At 37.0% G+C, this 25947-nt stretch overlaps 1 protein-coding gene across 10 annotated transcripts in view; it reads right to left on the bottom strand.

Annotated features, from left to right (window-relative positions):
• The window catches only part of LOC147370072 (uncharacterized), a 204243-nt gene that overhangs the window by 101077 nt on the left and 77219 nt on the right, over positions 1-25947 (bottom strand). For 3 of the 10 annotated variants that reach the window (XR_015168641.1, XR_015168642.1, XR_015168643.1), the window contains exon 3: positions 4349-4464. The exons of 6 other annotated variants lie outside the window; for them this stretch is intronic. The gene's annotated coding sequence lies outside the window, so the exon portion shown is untranslated. Of the gene's footprint in view, positions 1-4348; positions 4465-25391; positions 25896-25947 lie in introns of those variants that run through there. One more of the 10 variants, XR_015168644.1, reaches the window with a different exon arrangement.

The raw sequence follows: 25947 nt of genomic DNA, 5'->3' as shown, positions 1-25947 counted from the left end.
ATCATTAAATATCTAAAAATATTACTTTCTTAGAAGTCATATATATTTCACTGTGACCCCCATATAAGCACGAGAACTATTGTTACTAATCCTAATAAACTCATTCTGAGGGGTTAAAGTAATTTGTTAAAGGTGGCAAGGAATGAATGACAGACAATAAAGCCAGAATTATAACCTTATTGTTTGATCCATTTCACCTGATATTTTTGCTACTGTAAATTTCTAACATCAACATGACTTTTTATCTTATTTTTTGGCAAGTAAATATTGATTGATTGCAGGGGAAATAGATGCCACCAACTTCTTAAGAACTGTTAAATTTCCTGTAGAATAAATACATGCAAAATATGTAAATGTTTATCGTAATTGTATGAATGTAGGAAGTGCAGTGTTCAGTAATACATATAGTTTTTTTTTTCCTTGATGCTGGCAACTGGAGTATGGCTCTCTCCACAGATACATCAGGAATACAAATTCTAAAGATAAAATACAGGCTTATCTGTCCTAGTGTGCTGTCATTTTATCCTAATTGACCAGCTAGTCTAAAATCTCCAGTAGATGTTATCTATAAGCTATGAAAGATCAAATATTTAAAAAGATAATGAACTAAAAATGCTGCCTCCAGAAAGTCTAATATGGTTTATTTCAGGAAAATGAGGCATTTAAAGGTCTTTGATAGATGCTTTCACCATGGAGTGCACTGAAAAATGAGATTATTTTAAAAAAGAGGAAAATTGAAACTTCTTAATAAAAAGAGAGGAAGAAACTAACATGTGCTTGCACACAGACACACACACGCACACACGCACATATGCACACACACAGCAACCATAAAGGGACATGGAAAGGCATGGGTGTAACAGGTTTCCACAAGAAATGTGAGAGGGTAACGCCACAGGTCCCCAGGCAGCAGGAGGAAATAGACTGTAACTGGCAGAAGTTTAGTTTTTGTTTTTCCTTCTCTACACAAAATTGAAAGAGGCTTCTTTTAATTCTGTGTTGATGACACCTGGTTCTGCCTTGAGTGAACCAATGCATTTTTCCTATGAAAGTGTCTTCCTTTAAGCTATGTTGATGAAACTATGTATGTGCTTTGGAATCAGCCTTTCTTCATAATGGTTCCACCGAAGACTAACTTTTTTCTTTTCTCAAACCTTGGGCTGGTGATGGCTCAACAAACTGGTATTCATGGCAATTGTTTTATGTCCAGCGGATGACACACCATGGGCTGTTCTATCTCAGAAATGCATACTGTGGGAGAGGGGCCTGATGAAACCCCTCAGCCTTGAGATGTCTCTATTATCTGCTTGATGGCTTTCTAACAGACATACACCAGCTTGCTAAGAACTAGCAGACTTCCCTGGTGGCTCAGACAGTAAAGCACCTGCCTACAATGTGGGAGACCCAGGTTTGATCCCAGATTCAGGAAGATCTCCTGGAGATGGAAATGCACCCCACTCCAGAATTCTTGCCTGGAAAAATCTCATGGACAGAGGAGCCTGGCAGGCTACAGTCCATGGGGTCGCAAAGAGTCGGACATGACTGAGCGACTTCACTTTCAAAAACTAGCAAGGGGGTACTCTTTCTGTCCCCTTCTGATGTCTATATGTCAGAAGCTTTCCCTATCTGTATTATACTTTAATAAAACTTTGCTATACAAAAAGCTCCAAGTAGTCGAGCCTCATCTCTGACCCCGGATCAAAATCCTCTCCTCCAGAGGTCATGAATCCTGGCGTAGCACACGGCTCACAGCAGCAACCTTTCAAATGTGTCACAAAATCGGAACATGTGGACATTTTTAATAGAGCCAACGTTTCCCCCCATAAATTAAAAATCACTCAATAAAATAATATCCCGTACTAAAAGACCCCTTAGAGGTATTAAACACATGCTTATAGCATCAATAAAGCATTGGAATGCAAAATTGACAGAAATTGGGCTTTGATACATTATCTACATTCTTCCATCTACAATATATGACAAGTTGATCAATTTCAGCCTACATATAACAGTTTTGTGCTTGGTAATACAGAGATGGGATGAGAAAAATGGACCGTCATTGCCTCTTTAGTTCTTAAGGACTTTAAGGATCTTATTATATTTGCAACAGTGTTCCATTTAAAGCTGTGGATGAAATATCCATCCTAGAATTTTAGAAAAATTATTTATATAAATTGTATTAAATGTTAGAAGAGATGCATTAAGGTAATTAAATATATTACCTGATCCGATTTAGCTATGTAAATATAATGTGCCTTCAAGTCATTTTACATATGCATAATTAGTCTTAAAACTACAGAGTGCTAATAAATTTTACTTTTAATAATGTTGCACACCATTTATTTTAATTTCATCACCTTGTATATTGCCAAAGTAAAACCTCATGTTAATACAGCACATGGAGCTACTGAAAATTATCCAGACATCTAAAGTTAAGGCTACTCTTAAAGAATGAAACTAGCCTATATCAATATGTTAGTGATAAAGTTAGCAATTTGGCCAAAAAAGTGGGAGGGGACCAGAGTTTACTCATTTAACAAACATTAAACACTAAGTCTTTGCTGGCACATTTCCAAGCATATAGCAGAAATGAAGATCCAATATCAACTAAAGGAAACACGATACCCTTTAGGATCTTTTGAGTCATAAAGATTCTGTTTGAATCATGATTTCGACTAAAGAAACTCATATTTTAGTATGTATATGAAAGTTATTATCTGATAGAGCACATTATCAAAGTAAGAAGATTTGCACATGATTAATAACAGTCTAGCATTCTAATAAGACCAAACTGGTTGCGTGTCCATCAGTGCCCAGTTTAGAGAATGACTAGGCTCATGAAAATAAGTCTCTAGGCTTATTTTCAGACCTAACAGGATATCAGACCTAACAGGATAAAGGAGATGGATGCACCCAGTGCTCACGGCTTGGAGGCAATAGTCATAAGGATAATACAACTTACCTCCGAACTTGCTATGATGTTCTCGTGTGAAGCCATATTCTGATCTTAATTTTACTTCCCATACAGCTTTGCCTAGAGGGAGGGCTGTGAGCCTAAGTATCATGTTATTTGGCCTACTTTAATACACTGGAATTCCGATTTTGATGCTTTCGTTTCTGCGAGCTTGTTTAATGTAAGTTCTCTCCCAAGTGATTAATCCACTATTACACAAACGATGACAAATAAGGTTTCTAAATCTACAACCAGAAAGGCCTTGGCTTTTCCAGGCAATGCTATACTACAGGGTTTTAAAAGTGCCCAGATCGATCCAACTCACTGTACAAAGTCTCTATACACCGTAAAACTAAATGCACTTGCACATTCACAATAACCAGAAATAAAAAATTAGAAACCCTAGGATATTAGACAATACCTAATTTATTCTTTTATTGATAGATCCCCAAAGAAGTGCAACACCAAAGAATGCTCAAACTACTGTCCGACTGTGCTCATTTCACATGCTCGCCAACTCTTTGAGGCTGACTCTTTCCCATCCAGACCCTGATGCTGGGAAAGACGGAAGGCAGGAGGAGAAGCGGGCAACAGAGGATGAGATGGTTGGATGGTATCATTAACTAAATGGACATGGGTTTGAGCAAAGTCCAAGAGATAGTAAAGGACAGGGAAGCCTTGCGTGCTACAGTCCATGGGTTCAGAGAGTTGGACGTGACTGAGCAACTGAACAACCACAAGCAAAGAAAAAAACAACAACCTGCATAGTGTGTTAGTAGAAAACAGACAAAAGAGGCAGGAAGTTGCCTGCAGGCTTTGTCACACCATCCAAATCTCACTTGAGTGCTTGAAAGTGGCAGGATTTAGTGCATATCTAGGACTCTAACCGCACTGATACTGGGGAACATGGTCTATAGCTTTCAGACTCCGCAGAGGATAACTATATGAGAAAAAAGGCAGAATGCAGTTTGAGCTATGTCGTATGACACAGTAGTTTTTGTTAATGTGCCAGAGAATTCTTTTTTCCATGTAAGACCTTAAGATTTGTGAGTATGTTTATTGTGGAATTGTCTGTGAAAGCAGTAAGTTAGAATGTATCTAAGTCCCATTAGTGGAAGAAAAGAAAGCAATATATGCTGGATACACAATATAGATAACGAAGCAATAGTAGGACTTCCCTGATGGCTCAGTTTGTAAAGAATCTGCCTGCAATGCAGGAGACCTGCGTTTGATTCCTGGGTGGGGAAGATCCGCTGGAAAAGGGATAGGCTACCCACTCCAGTATTCTTGGGCTTTCTTGTGGCTCAGCTGGTAAAGAATTCCCCTGCAATGCGGGAGACATGGGTTCAATCCCTGGTTTGGGAAGATTCCCTGGAGAAGAGAGAGGCTACCCACTTCAGTATTCTGGCCTGGAGAAGTCCATGAGCTCGCAGTGTCGGGCACGAATGAACGACTTTCACTTTCTTTCACTTTCATTCAGTAGTAAACAGCAACAAACTAGATATAAATACCTGAAGAAAGACAGACATAAAATATTGTTGAGATGAAGACAGGACTTCATGAGATATCTTTCAAAAATAGCACTTACAGAAATCTGAAAAACTATAAATAGTATGTACTTTATGATATTCATGATTTAATAACATACTTGCACATATATTAAAGTGTATATTTATCAAATATATTAGTGTTGACCCATGTAGGAATAATACTTATTTTAAAATGTTGGTCTGGAAACCATAGAGAGAAGGGATTTTGGTACTTATCATTCCTGTCTCCTCCTCTGTGATAGAGATGTTTCTTAAACTATGCAATCCAAGACAGTCCACCCTCTGCCAATATAGCATCCATGCTCACTAATCCCTACTTTTAATCATATCTCATCTTTCAAGAAAAGACAGCACTATTTCTAATATCATTCATCTATTCTTAGTAAAACAAAAGGCCACCTTTTCTTTCCCAAAATGCATCGTTATTGATCTCTGAGTTCTAAATCATAGTCCCTCTTCATATTTTAACACAAATAGATTAACTTGATTAATTATTAATAATAATAGATTAGATAGGAAGGTAATATGGAAGGAAAAATGCATTTGATTATTTATAAATACTTGTTAAGCAAGCAAGAAAATATTCATGGCTATTACAGTACGAGATTCTGCAATATGTGATTGTGTGTAGATTTATATTTTCTCCTTTTCAGCATCCGTGTTCTCATGGCTCTCAGCATCTGTGTTTATCATTATTATTTACCTAGTGATGTATCCAGAAGGATCTGAATCAGTTGGCCCTGCCTCAACTGGGTCCTGAAGTGTCTACACAAATATTATCCTACCTGTATGCAGACAGGGAATTCTCTGGGGGTGTATTTTAATAGTTTCTTATCAAATTAAAATCAACATAAAACCACAGTCTAGCCATGTTATCACTGACTGGACTCTATACGATTTTAGTCTCCAAGGAGGTTAACTTGCTACTGCCCACTGGGATATTTTGTCATATAAACTTTTGGCACTGATTTTACTAATGGCAGTTTTTGCTGTTTTCCTTTATTTGTTAAACTTACTAATAATCGCAGTCAGGGTATCCTTGGTGAGAATAAGAGCGTGCTGGTGTGATCATATATAACATTCAACTTTGCTGCAACGACAACTTAGTCATAAGCCAGTGATGGATGTTGGGGGGAGAAACGGATATCTCTGGAGATGTTATTTTTGCTCATCTGCTTATTAAAAGCTTTCTCTGCAATGAATTTCTTTTGGTGAATGTTTACATGAGACATGAGTATAATTATACTCTGCTTTTCAAGAGGCCATATACATATGTTTAACTTGGATCTCCAAGTTTTCAATTATACTCCTTCAAGTCCCTTACCAGTCAGTCAAGCTACTATCAATTACTTACAAATCAAAATAGAACCATATCTCTGAGCCCTTATCTCAGCAAAATGAATGACCAGCTGCAATGCCTTAATTTCTTTTCACCGGGAATATATTCTTTCCCTACTAAGGAGTTATACTGCATCAGCCATCATCCCTTGAATGCTGCCAAAACATAATACCATGTGGAATTCCCCAAAAACAACTCCAAGTATTATCTTTCCAAATCCACTGGACATAGGCAATTGCCCACATGGTCATGGGAGGAGGGTGTGGAAATGAAAGTGAGTGAGTAAAATTTGTGCCCTGCCTCATGCAAAATACTTGTGACTCTAATATCTGTTCTAAAGGCATTTTAGTTACTTCCACATGATATTATATTCCTTTTTGCAATATATTCCTTTTCTGACTTACCAATTTTATGATCTGGTGAGTCAGACAATGAGAAAAGCATCTCGGGGTGCACAATGCCATGAAATCTATTGGTGAAGGATTGATTCTCTTTGGGGATTGTTATCAAAAAGAGAAGAGTTTTATGGGGAAGAGGGCATAGATTATTCCTAAACTCTAAGAAATTACATGTTAATTTTCCTATTGGAGAATCTAGACATCTCATACGTCATTTCTATCAGTCACAAACATTTCAAGCACCACTGGATTTGCAAGACCATATGACCAAGTGACAGAGAATCTTACGGCCATGTGGACTTCTATTAACTCCATTTCTTTCTTCTATAATAAGGTTGCTCAGTAAATGAACTAGAGTACACACTCCAATGTGTGGTACAAGTTGCTTCTAGAATCCAAATACCAAGTATCATTTCCTGTTCTTATTTTTAGAGTACAAATTGCAACGTATTTGTCTTAAACTGTCATGTAATCTGAACATGATGTGGACCACTGGACAATTTAAAATTTAGTTAATGTGATAGACTCTTAAACCTTGGGAGATTATGTTGCCTACACTCTGGGACACATAGATATTAGCAAGATTTCTAAGATATTTTATTTTTCTTGCTCATCAAGTCCATTCAGCATGAGGTCATAAATATAGTGAATCAGAGTAAGACTTGGAGTAATATGAGATAATCAAAGTCTTTTGGGGCTTCCCAGGTGGCTCAGCAGTAAAGAATTCACCTGTAACGCAAGAGACAGAGGAGATGCAGGTTCGATCTCTGGGTCAGGAAGATCCCCTAGAAAAGAGCATGGCAACCCACTCCAGTATTTCTGCCTGGGAAATCCTATGGACAGAGGAGCCTGGGGGACTATAGCCCATGGGTCACAAAAGAGTCAGACACAACTTAGTGACAAAAAAAAAAAACCACCCCAAATTAGATTATGATAGATGTAGGGAAGTAACATAAGTCTGCCCTAAGATTAAAGAAAAACCACAGAAAAGACAGCATACTCAAGACTCATAGAAGCATACCAAGTCCTATTAGAGGTATTAATTTGCTCCTGTCAAGAAACCACATCTGGGATACAGATGCAATTGGAAGGTGTTTCTGAAAAGCTACTATAATTCTTCAGCATATGTATTTCTTGTGCTCTGACCAAATAGAAGTTGGAGAATGTGAAAGTTAATATCCACCCTTTCATCTTTTAGGTGCTTGCTTGTGATATTACTCTCTGTAGGTCTTCCAGGATGTGGTATTATTTTTGGTGTACTGTTTTGGTAGAAAGAGGGGATTCTAGAGAATTGAGCTTAGCCTTTTTCATCCCCCTATTCCACACCTCATTTATCATGGAACTAATGTGGGGATTATGACAGTTGTAGAATTTATTTGTTCATATTGTACATCTAAGAACTGGATAAAAACCACAGAGTAAGTTATGCGACCTACCAGGCACACTGTAAAATTGAGCAAGACAAAAATCTCAATTTATCATGTCATTAGCAATAGCCCCTACTCTTACTAGTGGGCCACAGCAGTATTTTGGTTCCAAAGAATTCATTTCAGTTCAGTCAGTGCCAAACAGTCTCTGAAAATTTTTGGATCCTTCCTTTCCCCAAACAAATTCACTGTGGATAACAGGTTCAGATTCCCTAGAGGAAGACTGGAAGTGTTATACTGTGTAATTGTGACAGTATTTCAAGGTCATTGCTTAAGTGGTCCCTGTCTCTGTCTACCATGGCAATCTGAGTTAGAATAGGCTCGGGTCTGGGAATTGAAGTACAGGTCCATGACCGCCTCACTCCAGTGTCAGAAAGGCCACTACTAACTTCAAAGCTAATCATAACAGAAAGCCAATTATAGATTTTAATTTTTGAAGATTGTTTTCCCTTAAATAATTTCTGGTAGCTAGAGATGCATATCAGTCTGTGTTGATTTAAAAGACTTCCTACTAATTAGAAATGCTATTTTAATACATGATAATAGGTATTTCATGTCACTGAGAAAGCTGGGAGTGAACATTACAAAGAAATCTTACATTTGTTAGTGAAAATCTCAATGCTAAGAAGTTTTGACAAAAATAACAGTATACAGAATACCAGTCTACAGCAGCAAAGCAGGCGATTCACAAGAGTTCAACCTGAAGAAGCAAGTATCTTGCATCATCCCGTAAGTATGGCTGCCACAACTTCTGGAAACTAATGGGTTTCTCTTGGAAGATTTTAAGCTCAAACAATAAGGGGAGGAAGTTATGGGAAATGGAGCTCCCAGCACTTCTATCATTGTGGGCACGCACGTGTGCTCAGTTGGAACGTCGTGTCTGACTCTCTGTGATCCTATGTACTGTAGCCCACCAAGCTCTTCTGTTCATGGAATTTTATTCTTTGCTGAGCCACATGGGACACTCCTCCATAATTGTGAGAAGCTCTTAAAAGTTGGCAGTGCTGATAAATGGTCACCCCTTAAAATTACCAATGGATATCGAATTCCTCTAGAATATGCATTTTAAGAGAAGAGGGACCTTTTATTTTATTTGTTGATTTACTTTATAAAAAGAGTGCCTAATATATAGTAGTTTGGAGATAAACAGATAGGTAGGTAGGTAGGTAGACAGAACCATGCACTAAAAATTTATCTGTATAAAATTCTGGCCGTTTGAATATATTTCTTTACATGGAGTTTAAATTTATCTTTGTAGGACTCTATTGTTTCATTTCTAGATCTAAGCCTTGGCAACATACAAGGTAAATCCAGTTACTTTTCATGATGTCATCCTTTTAAATATTTAAAGACAACCTTCCTGGATCTAGTTCACTGCAGGCTAAATATGCCAGTTTCTTGGAAACATATCTCACATGATATGACTCCAAATCACCATTCTAATCATTTTTTCCTTTAAATAAGCCAAAGTTTGCCAATATCGCTCTTAAATCCTCATAAATCAGAGTGTCCAGAACTAAATGGGTTAGTTCCAAATTGTTTCAAGAACTAAAGGGATTAGTTCCAAACTGTTTCAAGCAGAGTATTATTATTCACTCTCTCTCTATATATATATATATACATATATATATATATATATATGTGTGTGTGTGTGTGTGTGTGTGTTTCTCCACAGAAGGAGGTTAAACAGCTTAACCTCTTAAACAACTATGTGAAGTGTACTTGTTTAATACTGAATATACTGTCATGTAAAACCCACATGCATTACAGAAATGTTGCACTTAAGCCACGCAAACCTCTTTCTGCAGATTTGCTTTGACATCTCAAATATATAATAATTAATTAATCCTTATTAAAATATTCACTTCTTAAAAGCATGACAGTGAGTTTTGAGCTACATGGTCTTCACAACCCATTATAGCATTCAGATTGCCTTAGCCACCTAGATTCTTGGTCTTGACTATGAGATAAGTCAATTATTAGCATTTTTACCATTGGTAACAAATGAAACAGTGGCTGACTGTTCTGAAGAGTAATTGTGCAGAATATGGCTCTCTCAACAGTAGGGGAAGCTCAGGGAAAATGAAATTAAAGTCAACAGAAGAGAAAAGGATGTTCAAAGCAAAGCAATTAGGGTTTATCAAATGAAGTTATGAAAAGAAAAAGAGAAATAAATCTTGTATATTGAATTTACTGATGCTAGAACTAGCAATTATTTCAACTAAAATAATAGTTTGGGACTGTAAAGCACTTTGTTTTGGGAATCTTGTTGTGAAAGAAATTCATAGTCTAAGCTAAGTAGTTTGGTGATAAAATATCTACTTAATGTACAACCATTTTATAAATCGTATATATCTTTTAATAAAGTATGGGCAGTATTTCAAACAACGTTTATTTTCTATTGTTTTCAAAGATTTTTTTAAGCACACCTAAGTGTACTTGCTATAGTAAAAGTTTTCTATTAGTCAACAGAAAGCCCAAACTTGAATATCCTCTGAGAATATTGCAATGGACAATAAAATATTTGGTGAATACACTCACCACATGGCAATACACACATGTCTCATATATGGCTCTTTGGTGCAGCATGAAGATAAATAGCTAAGAAAGTTATGAGAAAGAGAATGGCCTGAGTGTAGGGCTGAAGGAAATGTTCAAAGACTACAGGCTGGTGATTTATTGTTTTAATAACACTTGATGATTTGTCAAACTCTTTTAAAGGACACCTCTTTTCTTTTATAGAATATGGCAGGTTGCAACCATAGCAGTTCATGCTTCCAAAATGCACAGAATTCTCACTGATACCCTAGATCTAATGGCAGTTTTCCAGAGAAAGAGTTTTACTTTCTATGGCCTGTTTATATCCTGATGATCATATCTCAACAGAATAACTGGCTTATAAATACCTCTGTTAGTTATCATGTAAACTTCTCAAAGTTTGTAGGATAACTGACTGAGATAAAGCCTTCCCAGAAGCAGAAAATATGATTGCAATGGCATTTGCATCCTAAGAGATGAACCAGTTGTATTAAAAATAGCATTCTTCTATAATTAGCACTCTTATTATATGTCTTATTGCATATTTTATGCTGTATATTTTATGCAGTATTTTTCAAGTAAATTATCATATTCCTTTCTATAAAGTACTTTTAAAAAGTAAAATCTCTATTACCTAAATGTTTTGGATCATTGTCCTATCTTATTGTTTCTGTTTTTCTCATTATGACCCTAATACAAGAGAAGCACATTAAATATTTTTTTTAAATGTTGTATAAATGAAGAAAGTACTGCTAAGGAAAGTTGGTAAAGAATCCGCCTGCAATCCAGGAGATTCCAGTTTGATTCCTGGGTCAGGAAGATCCCCTAGATAAGGGATAGACTACCCACTCCAGTATTCTTGGGCTTTCCTTGTGGCTCAGCTGGTAAAGAATCTGCCTGCAAGGCGGAAGACCTGGGTTCAATCCCTAGGTTGGAAGATCCTCTAGAGAAGGGAAAGGCTCCATTACAGTATTCTGGCCTGGAGAATTCCATGGGCAGTCCATGGGGTCGCAAAGAGTCTGACAGGAATGAGCAACTTTCACTTTCAAGGAAAGTTTGAATGATGCATTATAATTCTCTGCATTAATGTGTTGTAACTGCAAATTTTATATCTAAATATGTCAAAACATAAATAAAAAGATGATGCAGTATTGTATATAACATTCCATAATTATCTATTAAGATAAAATTAATATACTTTTGGACAACTAGGGGCTTCCCTGGTGGTACAGAGGGTAAGGATTCTGCTTGTAGTACAGTTTCAATCCTTGGGTCTAGAAGATCCCCTGGAGAAGGGAATGGCAACCCACTGCAGTATTCTTGCCTGGAGAATTCCATGGACAGAGGAGCATGGCGGGCTACAGTCCATGGGGTCCTAAAAAGTTGGATATGACAGCAACTAACACTTTCATTGTTACTGTTTAGCCTGTCTGGGTACTATCAGAGCCTAACTGAGCTGAAAGGAAGGGAATAACTAGCTCTAGCTGGCTCTAGCTCTAGCTCTCCTGGTGAGAGAAGGGAAATAACTAATTGCAGCTCATTCTAGCCATCCTGTTCCACCTAAAGGGGGAGGAAAAAAATTGTGAAAATCTTGTGAAGTTCACAAGTCCAGAGGCATACCTAATTTTTGGACCATAGAACATTTCCCCTTGCCCACACCTCACTTATCATAGTTTTAAGGACTATTTACAGCAGTAGTTTTTACCCAGTACATCATGAAGAGTTTCAACAAAAATTTACAAGGCATACCAAAAGACAAAAAGTACAATTTAAAGAAATAGAGCAAGTGTCAGAACTAGCCGGGGTAAAGATGTTCGAATTATCAGACTGAGAATGTAAACAACTTCTAAGAGTTTGCTAAAGGCTCTACTGGTTAAACTAGAGAGCATTCAAGAACAGATGAACAAGGTAAGCAGGGAGATGAAAATCCTAAGAACCATAAATACATGCTAGAGATCAAAGTCATAGTAATAGAAATTAAGAATGCCTTTAATAATCCTTTTTTTTTTTTTTTTTATAGACTGGTCAGAGCAAAGAATCTCTGAGCTAGAGGATATATTAATATAAGATCTCCAAACTAGAATGGGCTTCCCTGGTGGTTCAGATGGTAAATAGTAGTAGTGTTAGTTGCTCTGTCGTGTCCAACTCTTTGCGACCCCATGGACTGAAGCCCACCAGGCTCCTCTGTTCACGGAACTCTCCAGGCAAGAATACTGGAGTGGATTGCCATTTCCTTCTCCAGACATGGTAAACAATCTGCCTGCAATGTGGCAGACCTGAGTACCATTACTGGAAAGAAAAAAATAAAAATAAAGACTGAAAGAAACAGAATATCTAGAAACTATGAGATGGAAGATGTAAAACACGTGTAATGGGAACACCAGAAGAGGAAAAAGGGAAACAGGTACAAGGTACGGGGAGGGAGGTGGGAGAGGGGTTCAGGTAGGGGAACGCATGTACACCCATGGCAGATTCATGTCAATGCATGGCAAAACCAATACAATATTGTAAAGTAATTAGCCTCCAATTAAAATAAATAAATTTATACTAAAAAAAGAAATATTTGAAATAGTAATAACTCAGAGCTTTCCCAAACTAATGTCAGACACCAAACCACAAATCCAGTAAGCTCAGAGAATGTCAAGAAGGATAAATGCCAGAACAACCACACCTGGAGAAATAATTTTCAAACTGCAGAAAAATCAAATGTTAAAAAAAGAAAAATCCTGACAAAAAGCCAGAGCGGGGGAAATAGTTTACCAATGAACAAAGATAAGAATCACATGAGACTTCTCAGAAACCATGTAAGAGAGAAGAAGAAAATGGAGTAAAATTCAAACTGTTGAGGGGAAAAAAAAACAATAAGACACCAACCTAGAATTTTGTACCCTGAAATATTTTTCTTCAAAACTGGAGGCAAAATAAAGATATTCTCAGATGAACAAAAATTGAGGGTCTCTGTTTCCAACCAACCTGCCCATCAATAAGTATTAAAAGAATGGGTAACCAACAAGGACCTACTGTATAGCCTAGGGAACTTGGCTCAATATTGTGTAACAATTTAATTGGGAAAATAATTTGAAAAAGAATATATATATATATATATATATATATATATATGTATATATATATAACTGAATCACTTTGCTATACAACTGAAAGTCACACAACATTGTTAACCAACTATGCAGTCATTTAGTCCCTAAGTCGTGTCTGACTCTTGTGACCCCATGGATTATAGCCCACCAGGCTCCTCTGTCCATGGGATTTCCTCAGCAATAATACTGGAGTAGGTTGCCCTTCCATTTTCCAGGGGATCTTCCTGACCCAGGAATCGAACCCAAGTTTCCTGCATTGTGGGTGGAATTTTTTTTTTTAACCAATGAGCCACATGAGAAGCCCTAACCAACTATAATTCAGCATAAAATTAAAAGCTTAAAAAAATGAAAAAAATTCTTAGAAGAAGGATATAATATAGGTCATAAAATTAGATCTACATAAAGTAAGGAAAATTTTGAAAAAAAAATAATGAAGGTAAAATAAATACTTTTATTTTTAACTATTTGAGGCAAAAACTAATAGAATTACAAAGAGAAACAGATGAATATTCCTTTGTAGTTGCAGACATCCATATCTTTGTATCAGAAATGAACAGATCCATTAGACACAAAATCATTAAGGACTTAATGAACTCAACACCACTAATAAAACTGGATATAGTGAACTGGATAATTTATAAACCACTTAACCCAACAGCAAGATACACACTCTTCTCAAATACATGTGGAACATTCACAAAGATAGACCTCATTCATGAAACATACCCTAATAAATTAAAGAGAATGGTATGTCAGAGAGTGTTTTGCCTATGTTCTCCTCTAGGAGCTTTATAGTTTCTGCTCTTACGTTTAGATCTTTAATCCATTTTGAGTTTATTTTTGTGTATGGTGTTAGAAAGTGGTCCAGTTTCATTCTTTTACAAGTGGTTGACCAGATTTCCCAGCACCACTTGTTAAAGAGATTGTCTTTAATCCATTGTATATTCTTGCCTCCTTTGTCAAAGATAAGGTGTCCATATGTGCGTGGATTTATCTCTGGGCTTTCTATTTTATTTCATTGATCAATATTTCTGTCTTTGTGCCAGTACCATACTGTCTTGATAACTGTGGCTTTGTAGTAGAGCCTGAAGTCAGGTAGGTTGATTCCTCCAGTTCCATTCTTCTTTCTCAAGATCGCTTTGGCTATTCGAGGTTTTTTGTATTTCCATACAAATTGTGAAATTATTTGTTCTAGCTCTGTGAAGAATACTGTTGGTAGCTTGATAGGGATTGCATTGAATCTATAAATTGCTTTGGGTAGTATACTCATTTTCACTATATTGATTCTTCCAATCCATGAACATGGTATATTTCTCCATCTATTAGTGTCCTCTTTGATTTCTTTCACCAGTGTTTTATAGTTTTCTATATATAGGTCTTTAGTTTCTTTAGGTAGATATATTCCTATTTTATTCTTTCCGTTGCAATGGTGAATGGAATTGTTTCCTTAATTTCTCTTTCTGTTTTCTCATTATTAGTGTATAGGAATGCAACCGACAAACAACTAATCTCAAAAATATACAAGCAACTCCTACAGCTCAACTCCAGAAAAATAAACGACCCAATCAAAAAATGGGCCAAAGAACTAAATAGACATTTCTCCAAAGAAGACATACAGATGGCTAACAAACACATGAAAAGATGCTCAACATCACTCATTATCAGAGAAATGCAAATCAAAACCACTATGAGGTACCATTTCACACCAGTCAGAATGGCTGCGATCCAAAAGTCTACAAATAATAAATGCTGGAGAGGGTGTGGAGAAAAGGGAACCCTCTTACACTGTTGGTGGGAATGCAACCTAGTACAGCCACTATGGAGAACAGTGTGGAGATTCCTTAAAAAACTGGAAATAGAACTGCCTTATGATCCAGCAATCCCACTGCTGGGCATACACACTGAGGAAACCAGAAGGGAAAGAGACACGTGTACCCCAATGTTCATCGCAGCACTGTTTATAATAGCCAGGACATGGAAGCAACCTAGATGTCCATCAGCAGATGAATGGATAAGAAAGCTGTGGTACATATACACAATGGAGTATTACTCAGCCATTAAAAAGAATACATTTGAATCAGTTCTAATGAGGTGGATGAAACTGGAGCCTATTATACAGAGTGAAGTAAGCCAGAAGGAAAAACATAAATACAGTATACTAACGCATATATATGGAATTTAGAAAGATGGTAACAATAACTCTGTATACGAGACAGCAAAAGAGACACTGATGTATAGAACAGTCTTATGGACTCTGTGGGAGAGGGAGAGGGTGGGAAGATTTGGGAGAATGGCATTGAAACATGTAAAATATCATGTAGGAAACGAGTTGCCAGTCCAGGTTCGATGCACGATGCTGGATGCTTGGGGCTGGTGCACTGGACGGCCCAGAGGGTTGGTATGGGGAGGGAGGAGGGAGGAGGGTTCGGGATGGGGAACACATGTATACCTGTGGCGGATTCATTTTGATATTTGGCAAAACTAATACAATTATGTAAAGATTAAAAATAAAATAAAATTAGAAAAAAAAAAGCAAAAAAAAAAAAAAAAAAGAAAGGATTTGTTTTAAAGTAATTAAGAGTACCTATGAAAAACCTATATCAAAGTTCACACTCAATGGTGAAATTGTAACAGTATTTTTTTAAAGCTATAGTCCAGTTATTCTTGACAAGATTTGTATCAGTGTCTTAGCCAATGTATAATACAAGGAAAAGGAATAAAAAAAATTAAGAATTAAAAAAAATAAATAAATAAAGAGAATGGTAATACAATGCTGCTCTCAGAACACAATGGGATTAAATAAGAAATCAATGAAAGAAAAGTAACTATAAAATCCTAGAAAACAGAGATTAAGCTAAACACTTCTAACACATGGATGGGTCAAAGTACAAATCTAAAGAGAAGTATAAAAATATTTTGATAAATGAAACAAATTTATCAAAATTGTTGGGATGCAGTGAAACGAATGGGGCTGCCCAGGGCCCTCAGCACAGTGGTGAAGAATTGCCTACCAGCACAGAAGCCGCAGAAGCTGTGGGTTTGATCCCTGGGTCACAGAGATCCCCTGGAGGAGGAAATGGCAACCCACTCCAGTGTTCTTGCCTGCAGAACCCCACGGACAGAGGAGCCTGGTGAGCTATAGTCCATAGGGTTGTGAAGAGTCGGACACGACTGAAGCAACTTAGCACAGCATGAGCATGCCTCAGTTTCAGTGAAACCAAAAAAGAGGCTAATTATTGCATTGAATTCATATTAGAAAATCAATCATCTAAGTTTCCACCTTAGGAAACTAATAAAAGAAAATAAATTTTGTTTCTAAATAGGTAAACAAATAAATGGAGCTTACTATAATCCTGAATTAGGGTTAGGACCTTTTAAAGCTCAAAAAAAGTGTTATATGTGTAATAGATAGAATGTATATATTCATAGATGATTCATGTGTGTATATATATGTTCAGTTCAGTTCAGTTACTCAGTCATGTCCGACTCTTTGCAACCCCATGGATTGCACCATGCCAGGCCTCTGTGTTCATCACCAACTCCCGGAGTTTACTCAAACTCATGTCCATTGAGTCAGTGATGCCATCCAACCATCTCATCCTCTGTCATCCCTTTCCCCTTCCTCCTTCAATCTTTCCCAGCATCAGGGTCTTTTCCAGTGAGTCAGTACTTCACATCAGGTGGCCAAAGTATTGGAGTTTCAGCTTCAGCATCAGTCCTTCCAATGAATATTCAGGGTTGATTTCCTATAGGATTGACTGGTTTGATCTCCTTGCAGTCCAAGGGACTCTCAAGAGTCTGCTGCTGCTGCTGCTGCTAAGTCGCTTCAGTCGAGTCCGACTCTGTGCGACCTCATAGACAGCAGCCCACCAGGCTCCCCTGTCCCTGGGATTCTCCAGGCAAGAATACTGGAGTGGGTTGCCATTTCCTACTCCAATGCATGTATGAAAAGTGAAAGTGAAGTCGCTCAGTCCTATCCGATTCTGAGCGACCCCATGGACTGAAGCCTACGGGGCTCCTCCGTCCCTGGGATTTTCCAGTCAAGAGTACTGGAGTGGGGTGCCATCACCTTCTCTGCAAGAGTCTGAATATATGTAATTTATTGTAGAATACATAACTGTAATATTTTATATAATAAATCTCAAAAGGTAATAGTCATACATGATATTATACAAGTTTAATGCCATTCTCCCAAATCATCCCACCCTCTCCCTCTCCCACAGAGTCTAAAAGACTGTTCTATACATCTGTGTCTCTTTTGCTGTCTCGCATACAGGGTTATCGTTACCGTCTTTCTAAATTCCATATATATGCATTAGTATACTGTATTGCCTGGGGCTGGTGCACTGAGACGACCCAGAGGGATGGTATGGGGAGGGAGGAGGAAGGGGGGTTCAGGATGGGGAGCATGTGTACACCTGTGGTGGATTCATGTTGATGTATGGCAAAACCAATACAATATTGTAAATTAACCTCCAATTAAAATAAATAAATTAATATTAAAAAAGGTAATAGTCATATGATAAAAGCAAATTATAATAGGTGATAAATTTTAAAAACTTATTTGTTAAAGAATGATAAGCTACCTAAATTCCATTTCATTTATGAGGGAGAAGCTGAAGTAAACATAAGAGAAAGTGAAACAGTGAATTCTTCCTTTGTCAAAAAACTTAGGGAAATGCAAATTCACTTTTAGGATTAGAAATGTATATTCAAATCTGTCTCTAGTAAGCCTATTTTAATTCTTTTTTGTTTGTATTACTGATGTAATAAAAGAAAAATTAGTCATTTTGGAAGAATACTAATTATTAATTCAAAGTCTCCCAATATTTAATTACATTGATTTATGTATTCCTTTTTTTGGCTTAGATTAGTCTCATCTTTGCCATGATTTTATAACATAATTAAATGAAGCATGTGATAAACTAATTTTTATCAGTAATTTATCTATAATGAGTCAACTAGGTTAGCTGTGCATGAGTTATAGATAAGGTTTTAATTCATGCACTGACTATTCTCTGCTGAGTACACACTATAAAACCATAGTTTACATCGTCAAGCATTATTTATGATTTGTTTCTGATCATATGCTTGCAGCAGTGTTAAAAATATAGAACCTATTTCTGCTCATTAGGAGAGTTTTGAGGCTTTACTCTGCAAGGTAAAGGAAACACAGACTGTCTTGAGTAGTTCTGCAACCTACCTTGTAGTGTTTTTGACATTTATTTTGCTTATAAAAATAGAATTTTTGGCTAAATTAATGCTTCATATTTACATCATCTGGCTAATTGCCTGTCATGTGGACCTTATCTTTTCAAGGTTTTCCATATTTCTAAGAAAGTATAAACAGCTAAGAATAGCAATGGTAATCACCCTATATCACTTTCCTATTATAAGACAGATTCTATCTATATGATACATATGGAAACGAGCTGAAACTCAAGCTTGTAAAACAGTAATTTACAAGATTACAAATGAAGTTTCCAAATGACTGTGAATTCCAATGGATTGTGAATGGGAAATATATTCTATTTAGCCAACATATTATTTGATAAAGCAACAATTGTAAGCATTTAAATTAGGGTAATGTGAATTTGTAGCTTCAAAAAATTGTCATATCTGCCAGGACTGAGACCTCATTCTTGCAAAGAACTGCAGAATATCTGTCTATTTCGATGTTTCCATACAATTTGTTTTCATCATTGTGCAGGCATCCTGGTCCTCATGGACATTTGTAACTGTTAAACCAGGACAAGAATCTGGATTTTCTGAATACAATATCATCACTCTTGTCATCACAACAGGCTGCCTCATGTGATGCAGACTGGCCACACCTTTTGGAAAGGCTAGGAAGCCCACAAGAAGAAGAATGCTCAATCTCCAAAGGAGCTCTTGTCATTATTTGCTGTTAGAAGTATTCCTTTTTTCTTCCACTTATTCATATACCCTTCCTTTTTTTTTTTTTTTTGTACTTTAATAAGCCATTTATTTATACTTTTTGACTTGTCATATACAAATGTTTTTGCTAGTTCTATTGAAAGGTATTTGAACATGGAAAATTACCAGTTTGCCAGGTATGTAATGACAGGAAAGAAGACTGTAGGCATTGGCTTTACCATTGACTTCAAGAGCCATGCACTAGAACTTGTCCTTAAGGGAGCTGCTTGATCTAAAACAATTAGAAACTCAAAATTCGGGAATTTGGTGATCCAGCTGTTAGTTTCCAAACCACATTGCCCCTGCTGTAACTGGGGGGCCAGGAAACTACCTCCCAAATTGCTGAGTCCAGTAACACTCTACTTCAGCTACCATCCTTACCATCAAAAAGAGTATCCCACAGCCAGTATTACTGACCTATAATATTGACCAGTATCCCATGGTCAAAATTACAGGTCAGGAATCTGTAAATTTCACACTATAGATGCCCGATATGACCTGGCTCAATCAAAATGACACCAGTGTGCAACCTAGCTTCAAACACAAAAAAGGGAGCAAATGGAAACTTTTACTTTGAAAACATTCTTTTCATCAGAAACCTGCCTCCTTTTATATCTTAGTTGTATTTTCCTCTGCTTTGCTTTTATTCTCAGAGAGATTTCTGGTAATTGATCAAATAGTCTTTAGAAGCTCCAGCTTGAAAAGCCCATGGGGAAAAGATTTTTTCTTTCAAAATTTATAGTAAACAAGAGTTTTAGTCATAGTCACTAGTCATAATCCAGAAAAGAGTCTGAAATGCAGTACTTGGGTGCAATCTCAAAAAAGACAGAATGATCTCTGTTCGTTCCAAGTCAAACCATTCAATATCACAATAATTCAAGTCTATACCCCAACCAGTAATGCTGAAGAAGCTGAAGTTGAATGGTTCTATAAAGAACTACAAGACCTTCTAGAACTAACACCCCAAAAGTTGATCTTTTCATTAGAGGGCCTGGAATGCAAGAGTAGGAAGTCAAGAGATAGCTGGACTAACAGGCAAATTTGGCCTTGGAGTACACAATGAAGCAGGTCATAGGCTAACAGAGTTCTGCCCAAGAGAAGACCTTTTATAATAAAATAATTCAAAACATTTTGCACCATTTGAATCTAAGTCACAAATACATTATACCAATTTCCACTTTCCCAAGAACTTAGTAATTCCCCAACAAGTTATGTTTTCCTCTTTCTCAAATGCTGGTCAATTTCTCATGGACTTCTTAAATAATTGTGGAGGCTGGGGATTTGCTTTTCTCATGTTAACATGGAGAGGACCATCTGGCTTTGAATTCCACCTTCAAGCCAATAATTTGGGGGGCCCTCCCATGACTGATTTCCCTGCACCCATTCTTTGGGATGGCTGATCTCACCCTGCATGGCTCTCCCCTGCACTCCTCTCTACAGTTCACCCCAAGCTTCCAGGCCCTTCCATGGTGAGCCAGGTGTGGGCTTCCCCTTCAAGGATTTCTAGGGGAGCTAGTATTAGCTTATTTGTCTTCCTTGGAGGGGAAGTCCCCTCCCCCACCCCCATGCAAAATTATAAAAAACATAAATTGAAGAAAGAACTGCAAATATTGACTCTAAGTCTATAAAAAAGCTCAGTGCTCCAGAAAATCATTTTTGTCCACTTTAAAAAAATATCCTCTATTGCATTATCTTCAGTATACAGCCCTTCTAGAGAACTGCTAGATTATTCTTCAATTGATTGAGTTCCTTAATGATAAATACGGGATTTTCCTGGAATTTAGTCTACAGTTATACAAGTATATTTTTATCATCTACTGTATTCTGAGCAAACAATATTTAGCTACCCTTCAGGCATTTTCAAGGCTCATTTTGCAAACTTATTATAATACCAGTGTGTAAAGAAATCTAAATCTGAAGCTTCAGTACACCTGTTATTAAAAACCTAATTCACATATCTACCTATAATTTGTTGGCATGATTAAACAAATGACTAGTCAATGAAATCTGTAGAAAAGAATTGATATAAATAGTGTCTTTTGCTGAACAGTCATTTCGAAAGTCAATTTCTGTCTAAAGACTTCTCCACAATTTGAGTTAGAGAAACCACGACATAATAATTTGAGTCCTGACACTTCGAGAGTAACATTTTTGTGAAAAGTTTGATGATTCACAATAGTTTGCATCAGCCATAAAGGGATAGTTTTTAAGGGTTTCCAGGGTTTGCAATTAAATATATCCACAGAGATGTATGTATGGACATTTCTCTCTCTTAGGAAATTAAGCTTGCTTTTGAGATCGTGGTCATTGTGCTCTGTCTTTGATGTTTTAGATTTGTAATCTCAAATCTTGTAATATTTTGATGGCTGCTAATCATAGCTATAGAAACCACCCAAAGATGCAGTTGCCCTAGAAAGACTTTCTGTATCTGAACCTAAACGTGAATTGAAACAGCAGAGACGTGGACCTAGAATTGTTTTCTAAGATGGCAGAAATGTTAACCCTTAGCAACCAGGGGATCCCAAGAAAGACAACTTGAAAGTCATGCAGTTCTACCTCTTAGGGCATGTGTGATATTAGGTGACCATGATGCTGTCCTTAACACAAAGTTTGTGGAAGTGACTAGACTTTTTCCTCTGGTATTCTTTCCCACATAACTGTTCTTAGCTTACACTTTCAAGCTAATAGGATATGTTTTCTGACATTGAGACGTTACTCTCCTCCTGCCATCTCTACTAGCTTCTGGAATCTTTTCCCACAAAGCTGAAAGAAACTCACCTAACTTAAACTATATCTTCTTAGGGCTGTTATTAATGATTAGAGACCATGGGTTCTCTACTTTCAAAACACAAAGCTTCTAAACTGCAGCTACCTTAATGCTGAATGTGCTTTCAATTTCAAAATCTATATATGTTCAAAAATGTGCCAAAGCTCGGTCATCTGTCAGCAGAATTACGAGTAGCCAAAGATATGACTTTTTATTTCTCACACATATCAAGTACAGACTCTTTCCCACAAGTCACAAGTAAAATTAATTCTTGAATTTATGGTATGTTCCCATGTCCTTGTTGCATAATTCAAGAAACTGATTGAAAGAAGGGAGTTTCAGACAAGGCTGAAAGAAAGCTCCAAGACCTGGAAAGCTATTTGTGATTATATTCAAACAGATATTAAGTTGATATAATGTAAAAATATACTTCATTCTGTGTTTTAAAAATAGAAAATACTCTGTGAATGATAGGTTTATTATATTATTACTTATATACATTATTAAGCTCTCATACACTAAAATGACTCCAAACAATGTTTGAAACCATATTTCATTGTTTCATTTACATAGTAAGTCACCAATTAAAAATTAGCCTTTATGAGATTATCCACTTAAATCCCTATAGTCTTGAAAATGTTACTTGTAAATAATAAAACTAATAAAATTTTCATGTTCAAAATGAAGCAGATGACACTTTGGTGAAAATAATTTTTAAACACCTTGAAAACACTGATTGATTCTCAAAGTAAATTATCTACTGTAATTACATAAGTAAGCAAACGTTTTAGGTCCCTAACCTTGTATTATGTCATTAAATGTCCACATTCCACATAATTTCATTCTATTATTTAATTCCTCTTTGAGTATATATGTGTTTAATCATGTGAAACAAAATACTTTCTGGCAATTTTACTACCTGTTTTTCTCAATAAACTCTCTGATGGAGAAGAACATTCAGGAACATAATCAAAATGACCCACATCAAGGAAAGTCACTGTCACTTCTTTCAACTGATAAATGTCATCGCCTTTGACTCAGATTCCAGATTCCAAGGAGAGTCATTTTCCCTCACTTTAGTGGCAACTGACTATAAAAAGGTCTATAATTCCCCTCACCCTTCTTGCAATAACTCCTACATACATCAGTGGTACCAAACTTGACCATGTGCAGAAAGCCAGTATCCTGGCACAGCGTTGTCTTGAAGGAAAGTGTAACATTTAATTCAAGGCCAAGCAAGGGAATACGGGCAGCTAATGCTCAAAAGACCTGAACTCCCAAGTGGATTTTTAAAGGGAAGGGTTTTTAAAGGCAAGATGAGAAAGCATTGCAGGGTGAGTGCTCAGATTAAACATAACCCTCTGAATGCTTGATGGTGAGGTAACAGGAAGATGTTGTAAATTAACATTATCAATCCAAAGGCTCTAGACAATTTGAGGGCTATGTGCTCATGGCCGTCATGCAGTTAGCTACTTCCGTTGGTGGGGCTTTAGTATCTATGTAAAGTAACTCAGGAATGATGCTGCTATCTCACATCCTTTAGTGAAGAACTAGAGACCGTGATTCTGCTATATGGCTGATTTATTGTTTAAACTGTTATCAGTTCTGGCCCAACTGCTATTTCTTGCAACTATGTGTTCACATTCTTCCAATTATTAACTCTTCAGACATCCTTCTGTGACTCAAGAGAGGCTGGAGAGACTAAAGTTTTTCTACAAACAAGAGGCAGGAGAAGAACATGGCAGCTGGTGTTGGCGGGGGTGGGGGTGGGGGGTGGGGGGGGAGGTGTTTGTCTGTCTCAGGAAGGCCCCACAGGATACTTCTGGATTATAATCAGGCACTTACCTGCAAGAGGAGTGGCCAAGGATATATTAAAGGGATTATGGGACTACACTGTGGTGGAAATGGCAATAGATACCTCTGAAACCTTAGGCAAAACTTTAAAGGAATTGAAACATATGGGTCCAGGAAGCTCCTTAGCACAGATCGAGTCTAGAGCAGATTATTCATTCCCTGTGTCATTGAACAACTCACTACTGACCATGCATCACTAGTCAGGTGTTGTTCTATTTGTGGGTGTATAACTTATTTTACTGCTATTAAAAATACGGGTTGATCAAATGTTAATGTACAAGCTGCTAAAATACTACAAATTATAGTTATAAGCAACCCATGTGTCTTCCAAAAACTTCGTATCAATGCTGTTCAGGGTTGAATTGCTCATTTGGCTAGACCTGTCCTGTTCTTGTCAAAGATTGTATAAAAGCTACAGATACAAGGTTGGGATTTCCTCTGACTCAGCTCTTGATTCCCAGAGCTAAACTGAGTTTGGCACACAAAAGAAGCTCCATAATTGTGACTTTTTTGAGCTATATGAATTTTTCTAGCCTAATTAAGGTAACCATCTCTCTCTTTGTTCCTGAAGAAATGATGTCAATTCCTAGCCTTGGATTCTCCATCTAACAAGTAGTTGTATGTCTGTTTCATAATGTTTTTTTTTTTTTCTCTTTCTTTATAAACTACATAATAGAAATTATTATATTTTAAGTACAGTCAGTCAGTCACTTCAGTTGCTCAGTCGTGTCTGACCCTTTGCAACCCCATGAATCGCAGCACGCCAGGCCTCCCTGTCCATCACCAACTCCCAGAGTTGGTGACTTATTGGAAAAGACCCTGATGCTGGGAGGGATTGGGAGCAGGAGGAGAAGGGGATGATAGAGGATGAGATGGCTGGATGGCATCACTGACTCGATGGACATGAGTTTGAGTGAACTCCGGGAGTTGGTGATGGACAGGGAGGCCTGGCATGCTGCGATTCATGGGGTCGCAAAGAGTCGGACATGACTGAGCAACTGAACTGAGAGATAGAGATAGAGATAGAACCTTTTACAATTTGTAATGAAAAAATATATATTGAGTATATGTTATGTAAAAGAACTCATAGACACTTTTTGTAAAATTTCGTCTGGATGGAGGCTACGGCAATTACAGCTTAGTGAAATGTATAAAAATTGTGGTAACTACATTTTATACACTACTTAATATATTCCAGGCACACTATAAATCATTTAAACTGTATCATATTGTTTGACCATTTAGACAACATTAGCTATCATATGGAGAAGGCAATGGCACTCCACTCCAGTACTGTTGCCTGGAGAATCCCATGGATGGAGGAACCTGGTAGGCTGCAGTCCATGGGGTCGCTGGGAGTCGGACACGACTGAGCGACTTCACTTTCACTTTCCACTTTCATGCATTGGAGAAGGAAATGGCAACCCACTCCAGTGTTCTTGCCTGGAGAATCCCATGGAGAAGCCCGGTGGGCTGCAGTCCATGGGGTCGCACAGAGTCGGACACGACTGAAGAGACATAGTAGTAGTAGTAGCTATCATATAGTATTATTTATATTTTCTAGATTAAACAAACCAAGAACTTACAAAATTTAAATTAAAAAAAATTCCTCGAGATCAAATACATGAATTTTAAATGATGGATATGATAATTAAAAACAAAAAAAGCAGGTATCAGTGGCATTCCAATTTCAGATTTTAACTATGATGCCACACTGGTTTAAAAGATTATGCCTAAATATGTGTTATTAAAAGACTATTTATAAGTAATCATTGAATTTTTTTTCTTTTTAAGAAACTATTCCTAAAGGTCCTGCATTATAGTAACCTGCGAAGTGGTTCCATCACCAACATATACACTCTTAATTTGTGAATTCATGGATTTGTCAGGTTTATCTTTTTTCAGAGCAGTTCAGTCTTTTATTGTCAAACTTTCTAACAAGATGAAACTCATGAAAGCAACACGACAGTTCTGACAGGCGTCTGTTTACTTTTCCGCTTGTTTCCTTGTTCTGATTCATTGGTCTGAAGAATTCTGGATTGAAGAAGCAAAGGGGGCAAATGTGAACAGCACACTAAACTCTCCA

This window comes from Bos grunniens, chromosome 7, assembly GCF_055505025.1.
Source record: "Bos grunniens cultivar Pamir isolate PY7600 chromosome 7, Bosgru_T2T1.0, whole genome shotgun sequence".
Lineage (NCBI taxonomy): Eukaryota > Metazoa > Chordata > Mammalia > Artiodactyla > Bovidae > Bos > Bos grunniens.
This window is presented reverse-complemented; position numbering and strand designations above follow the sequence as displayed.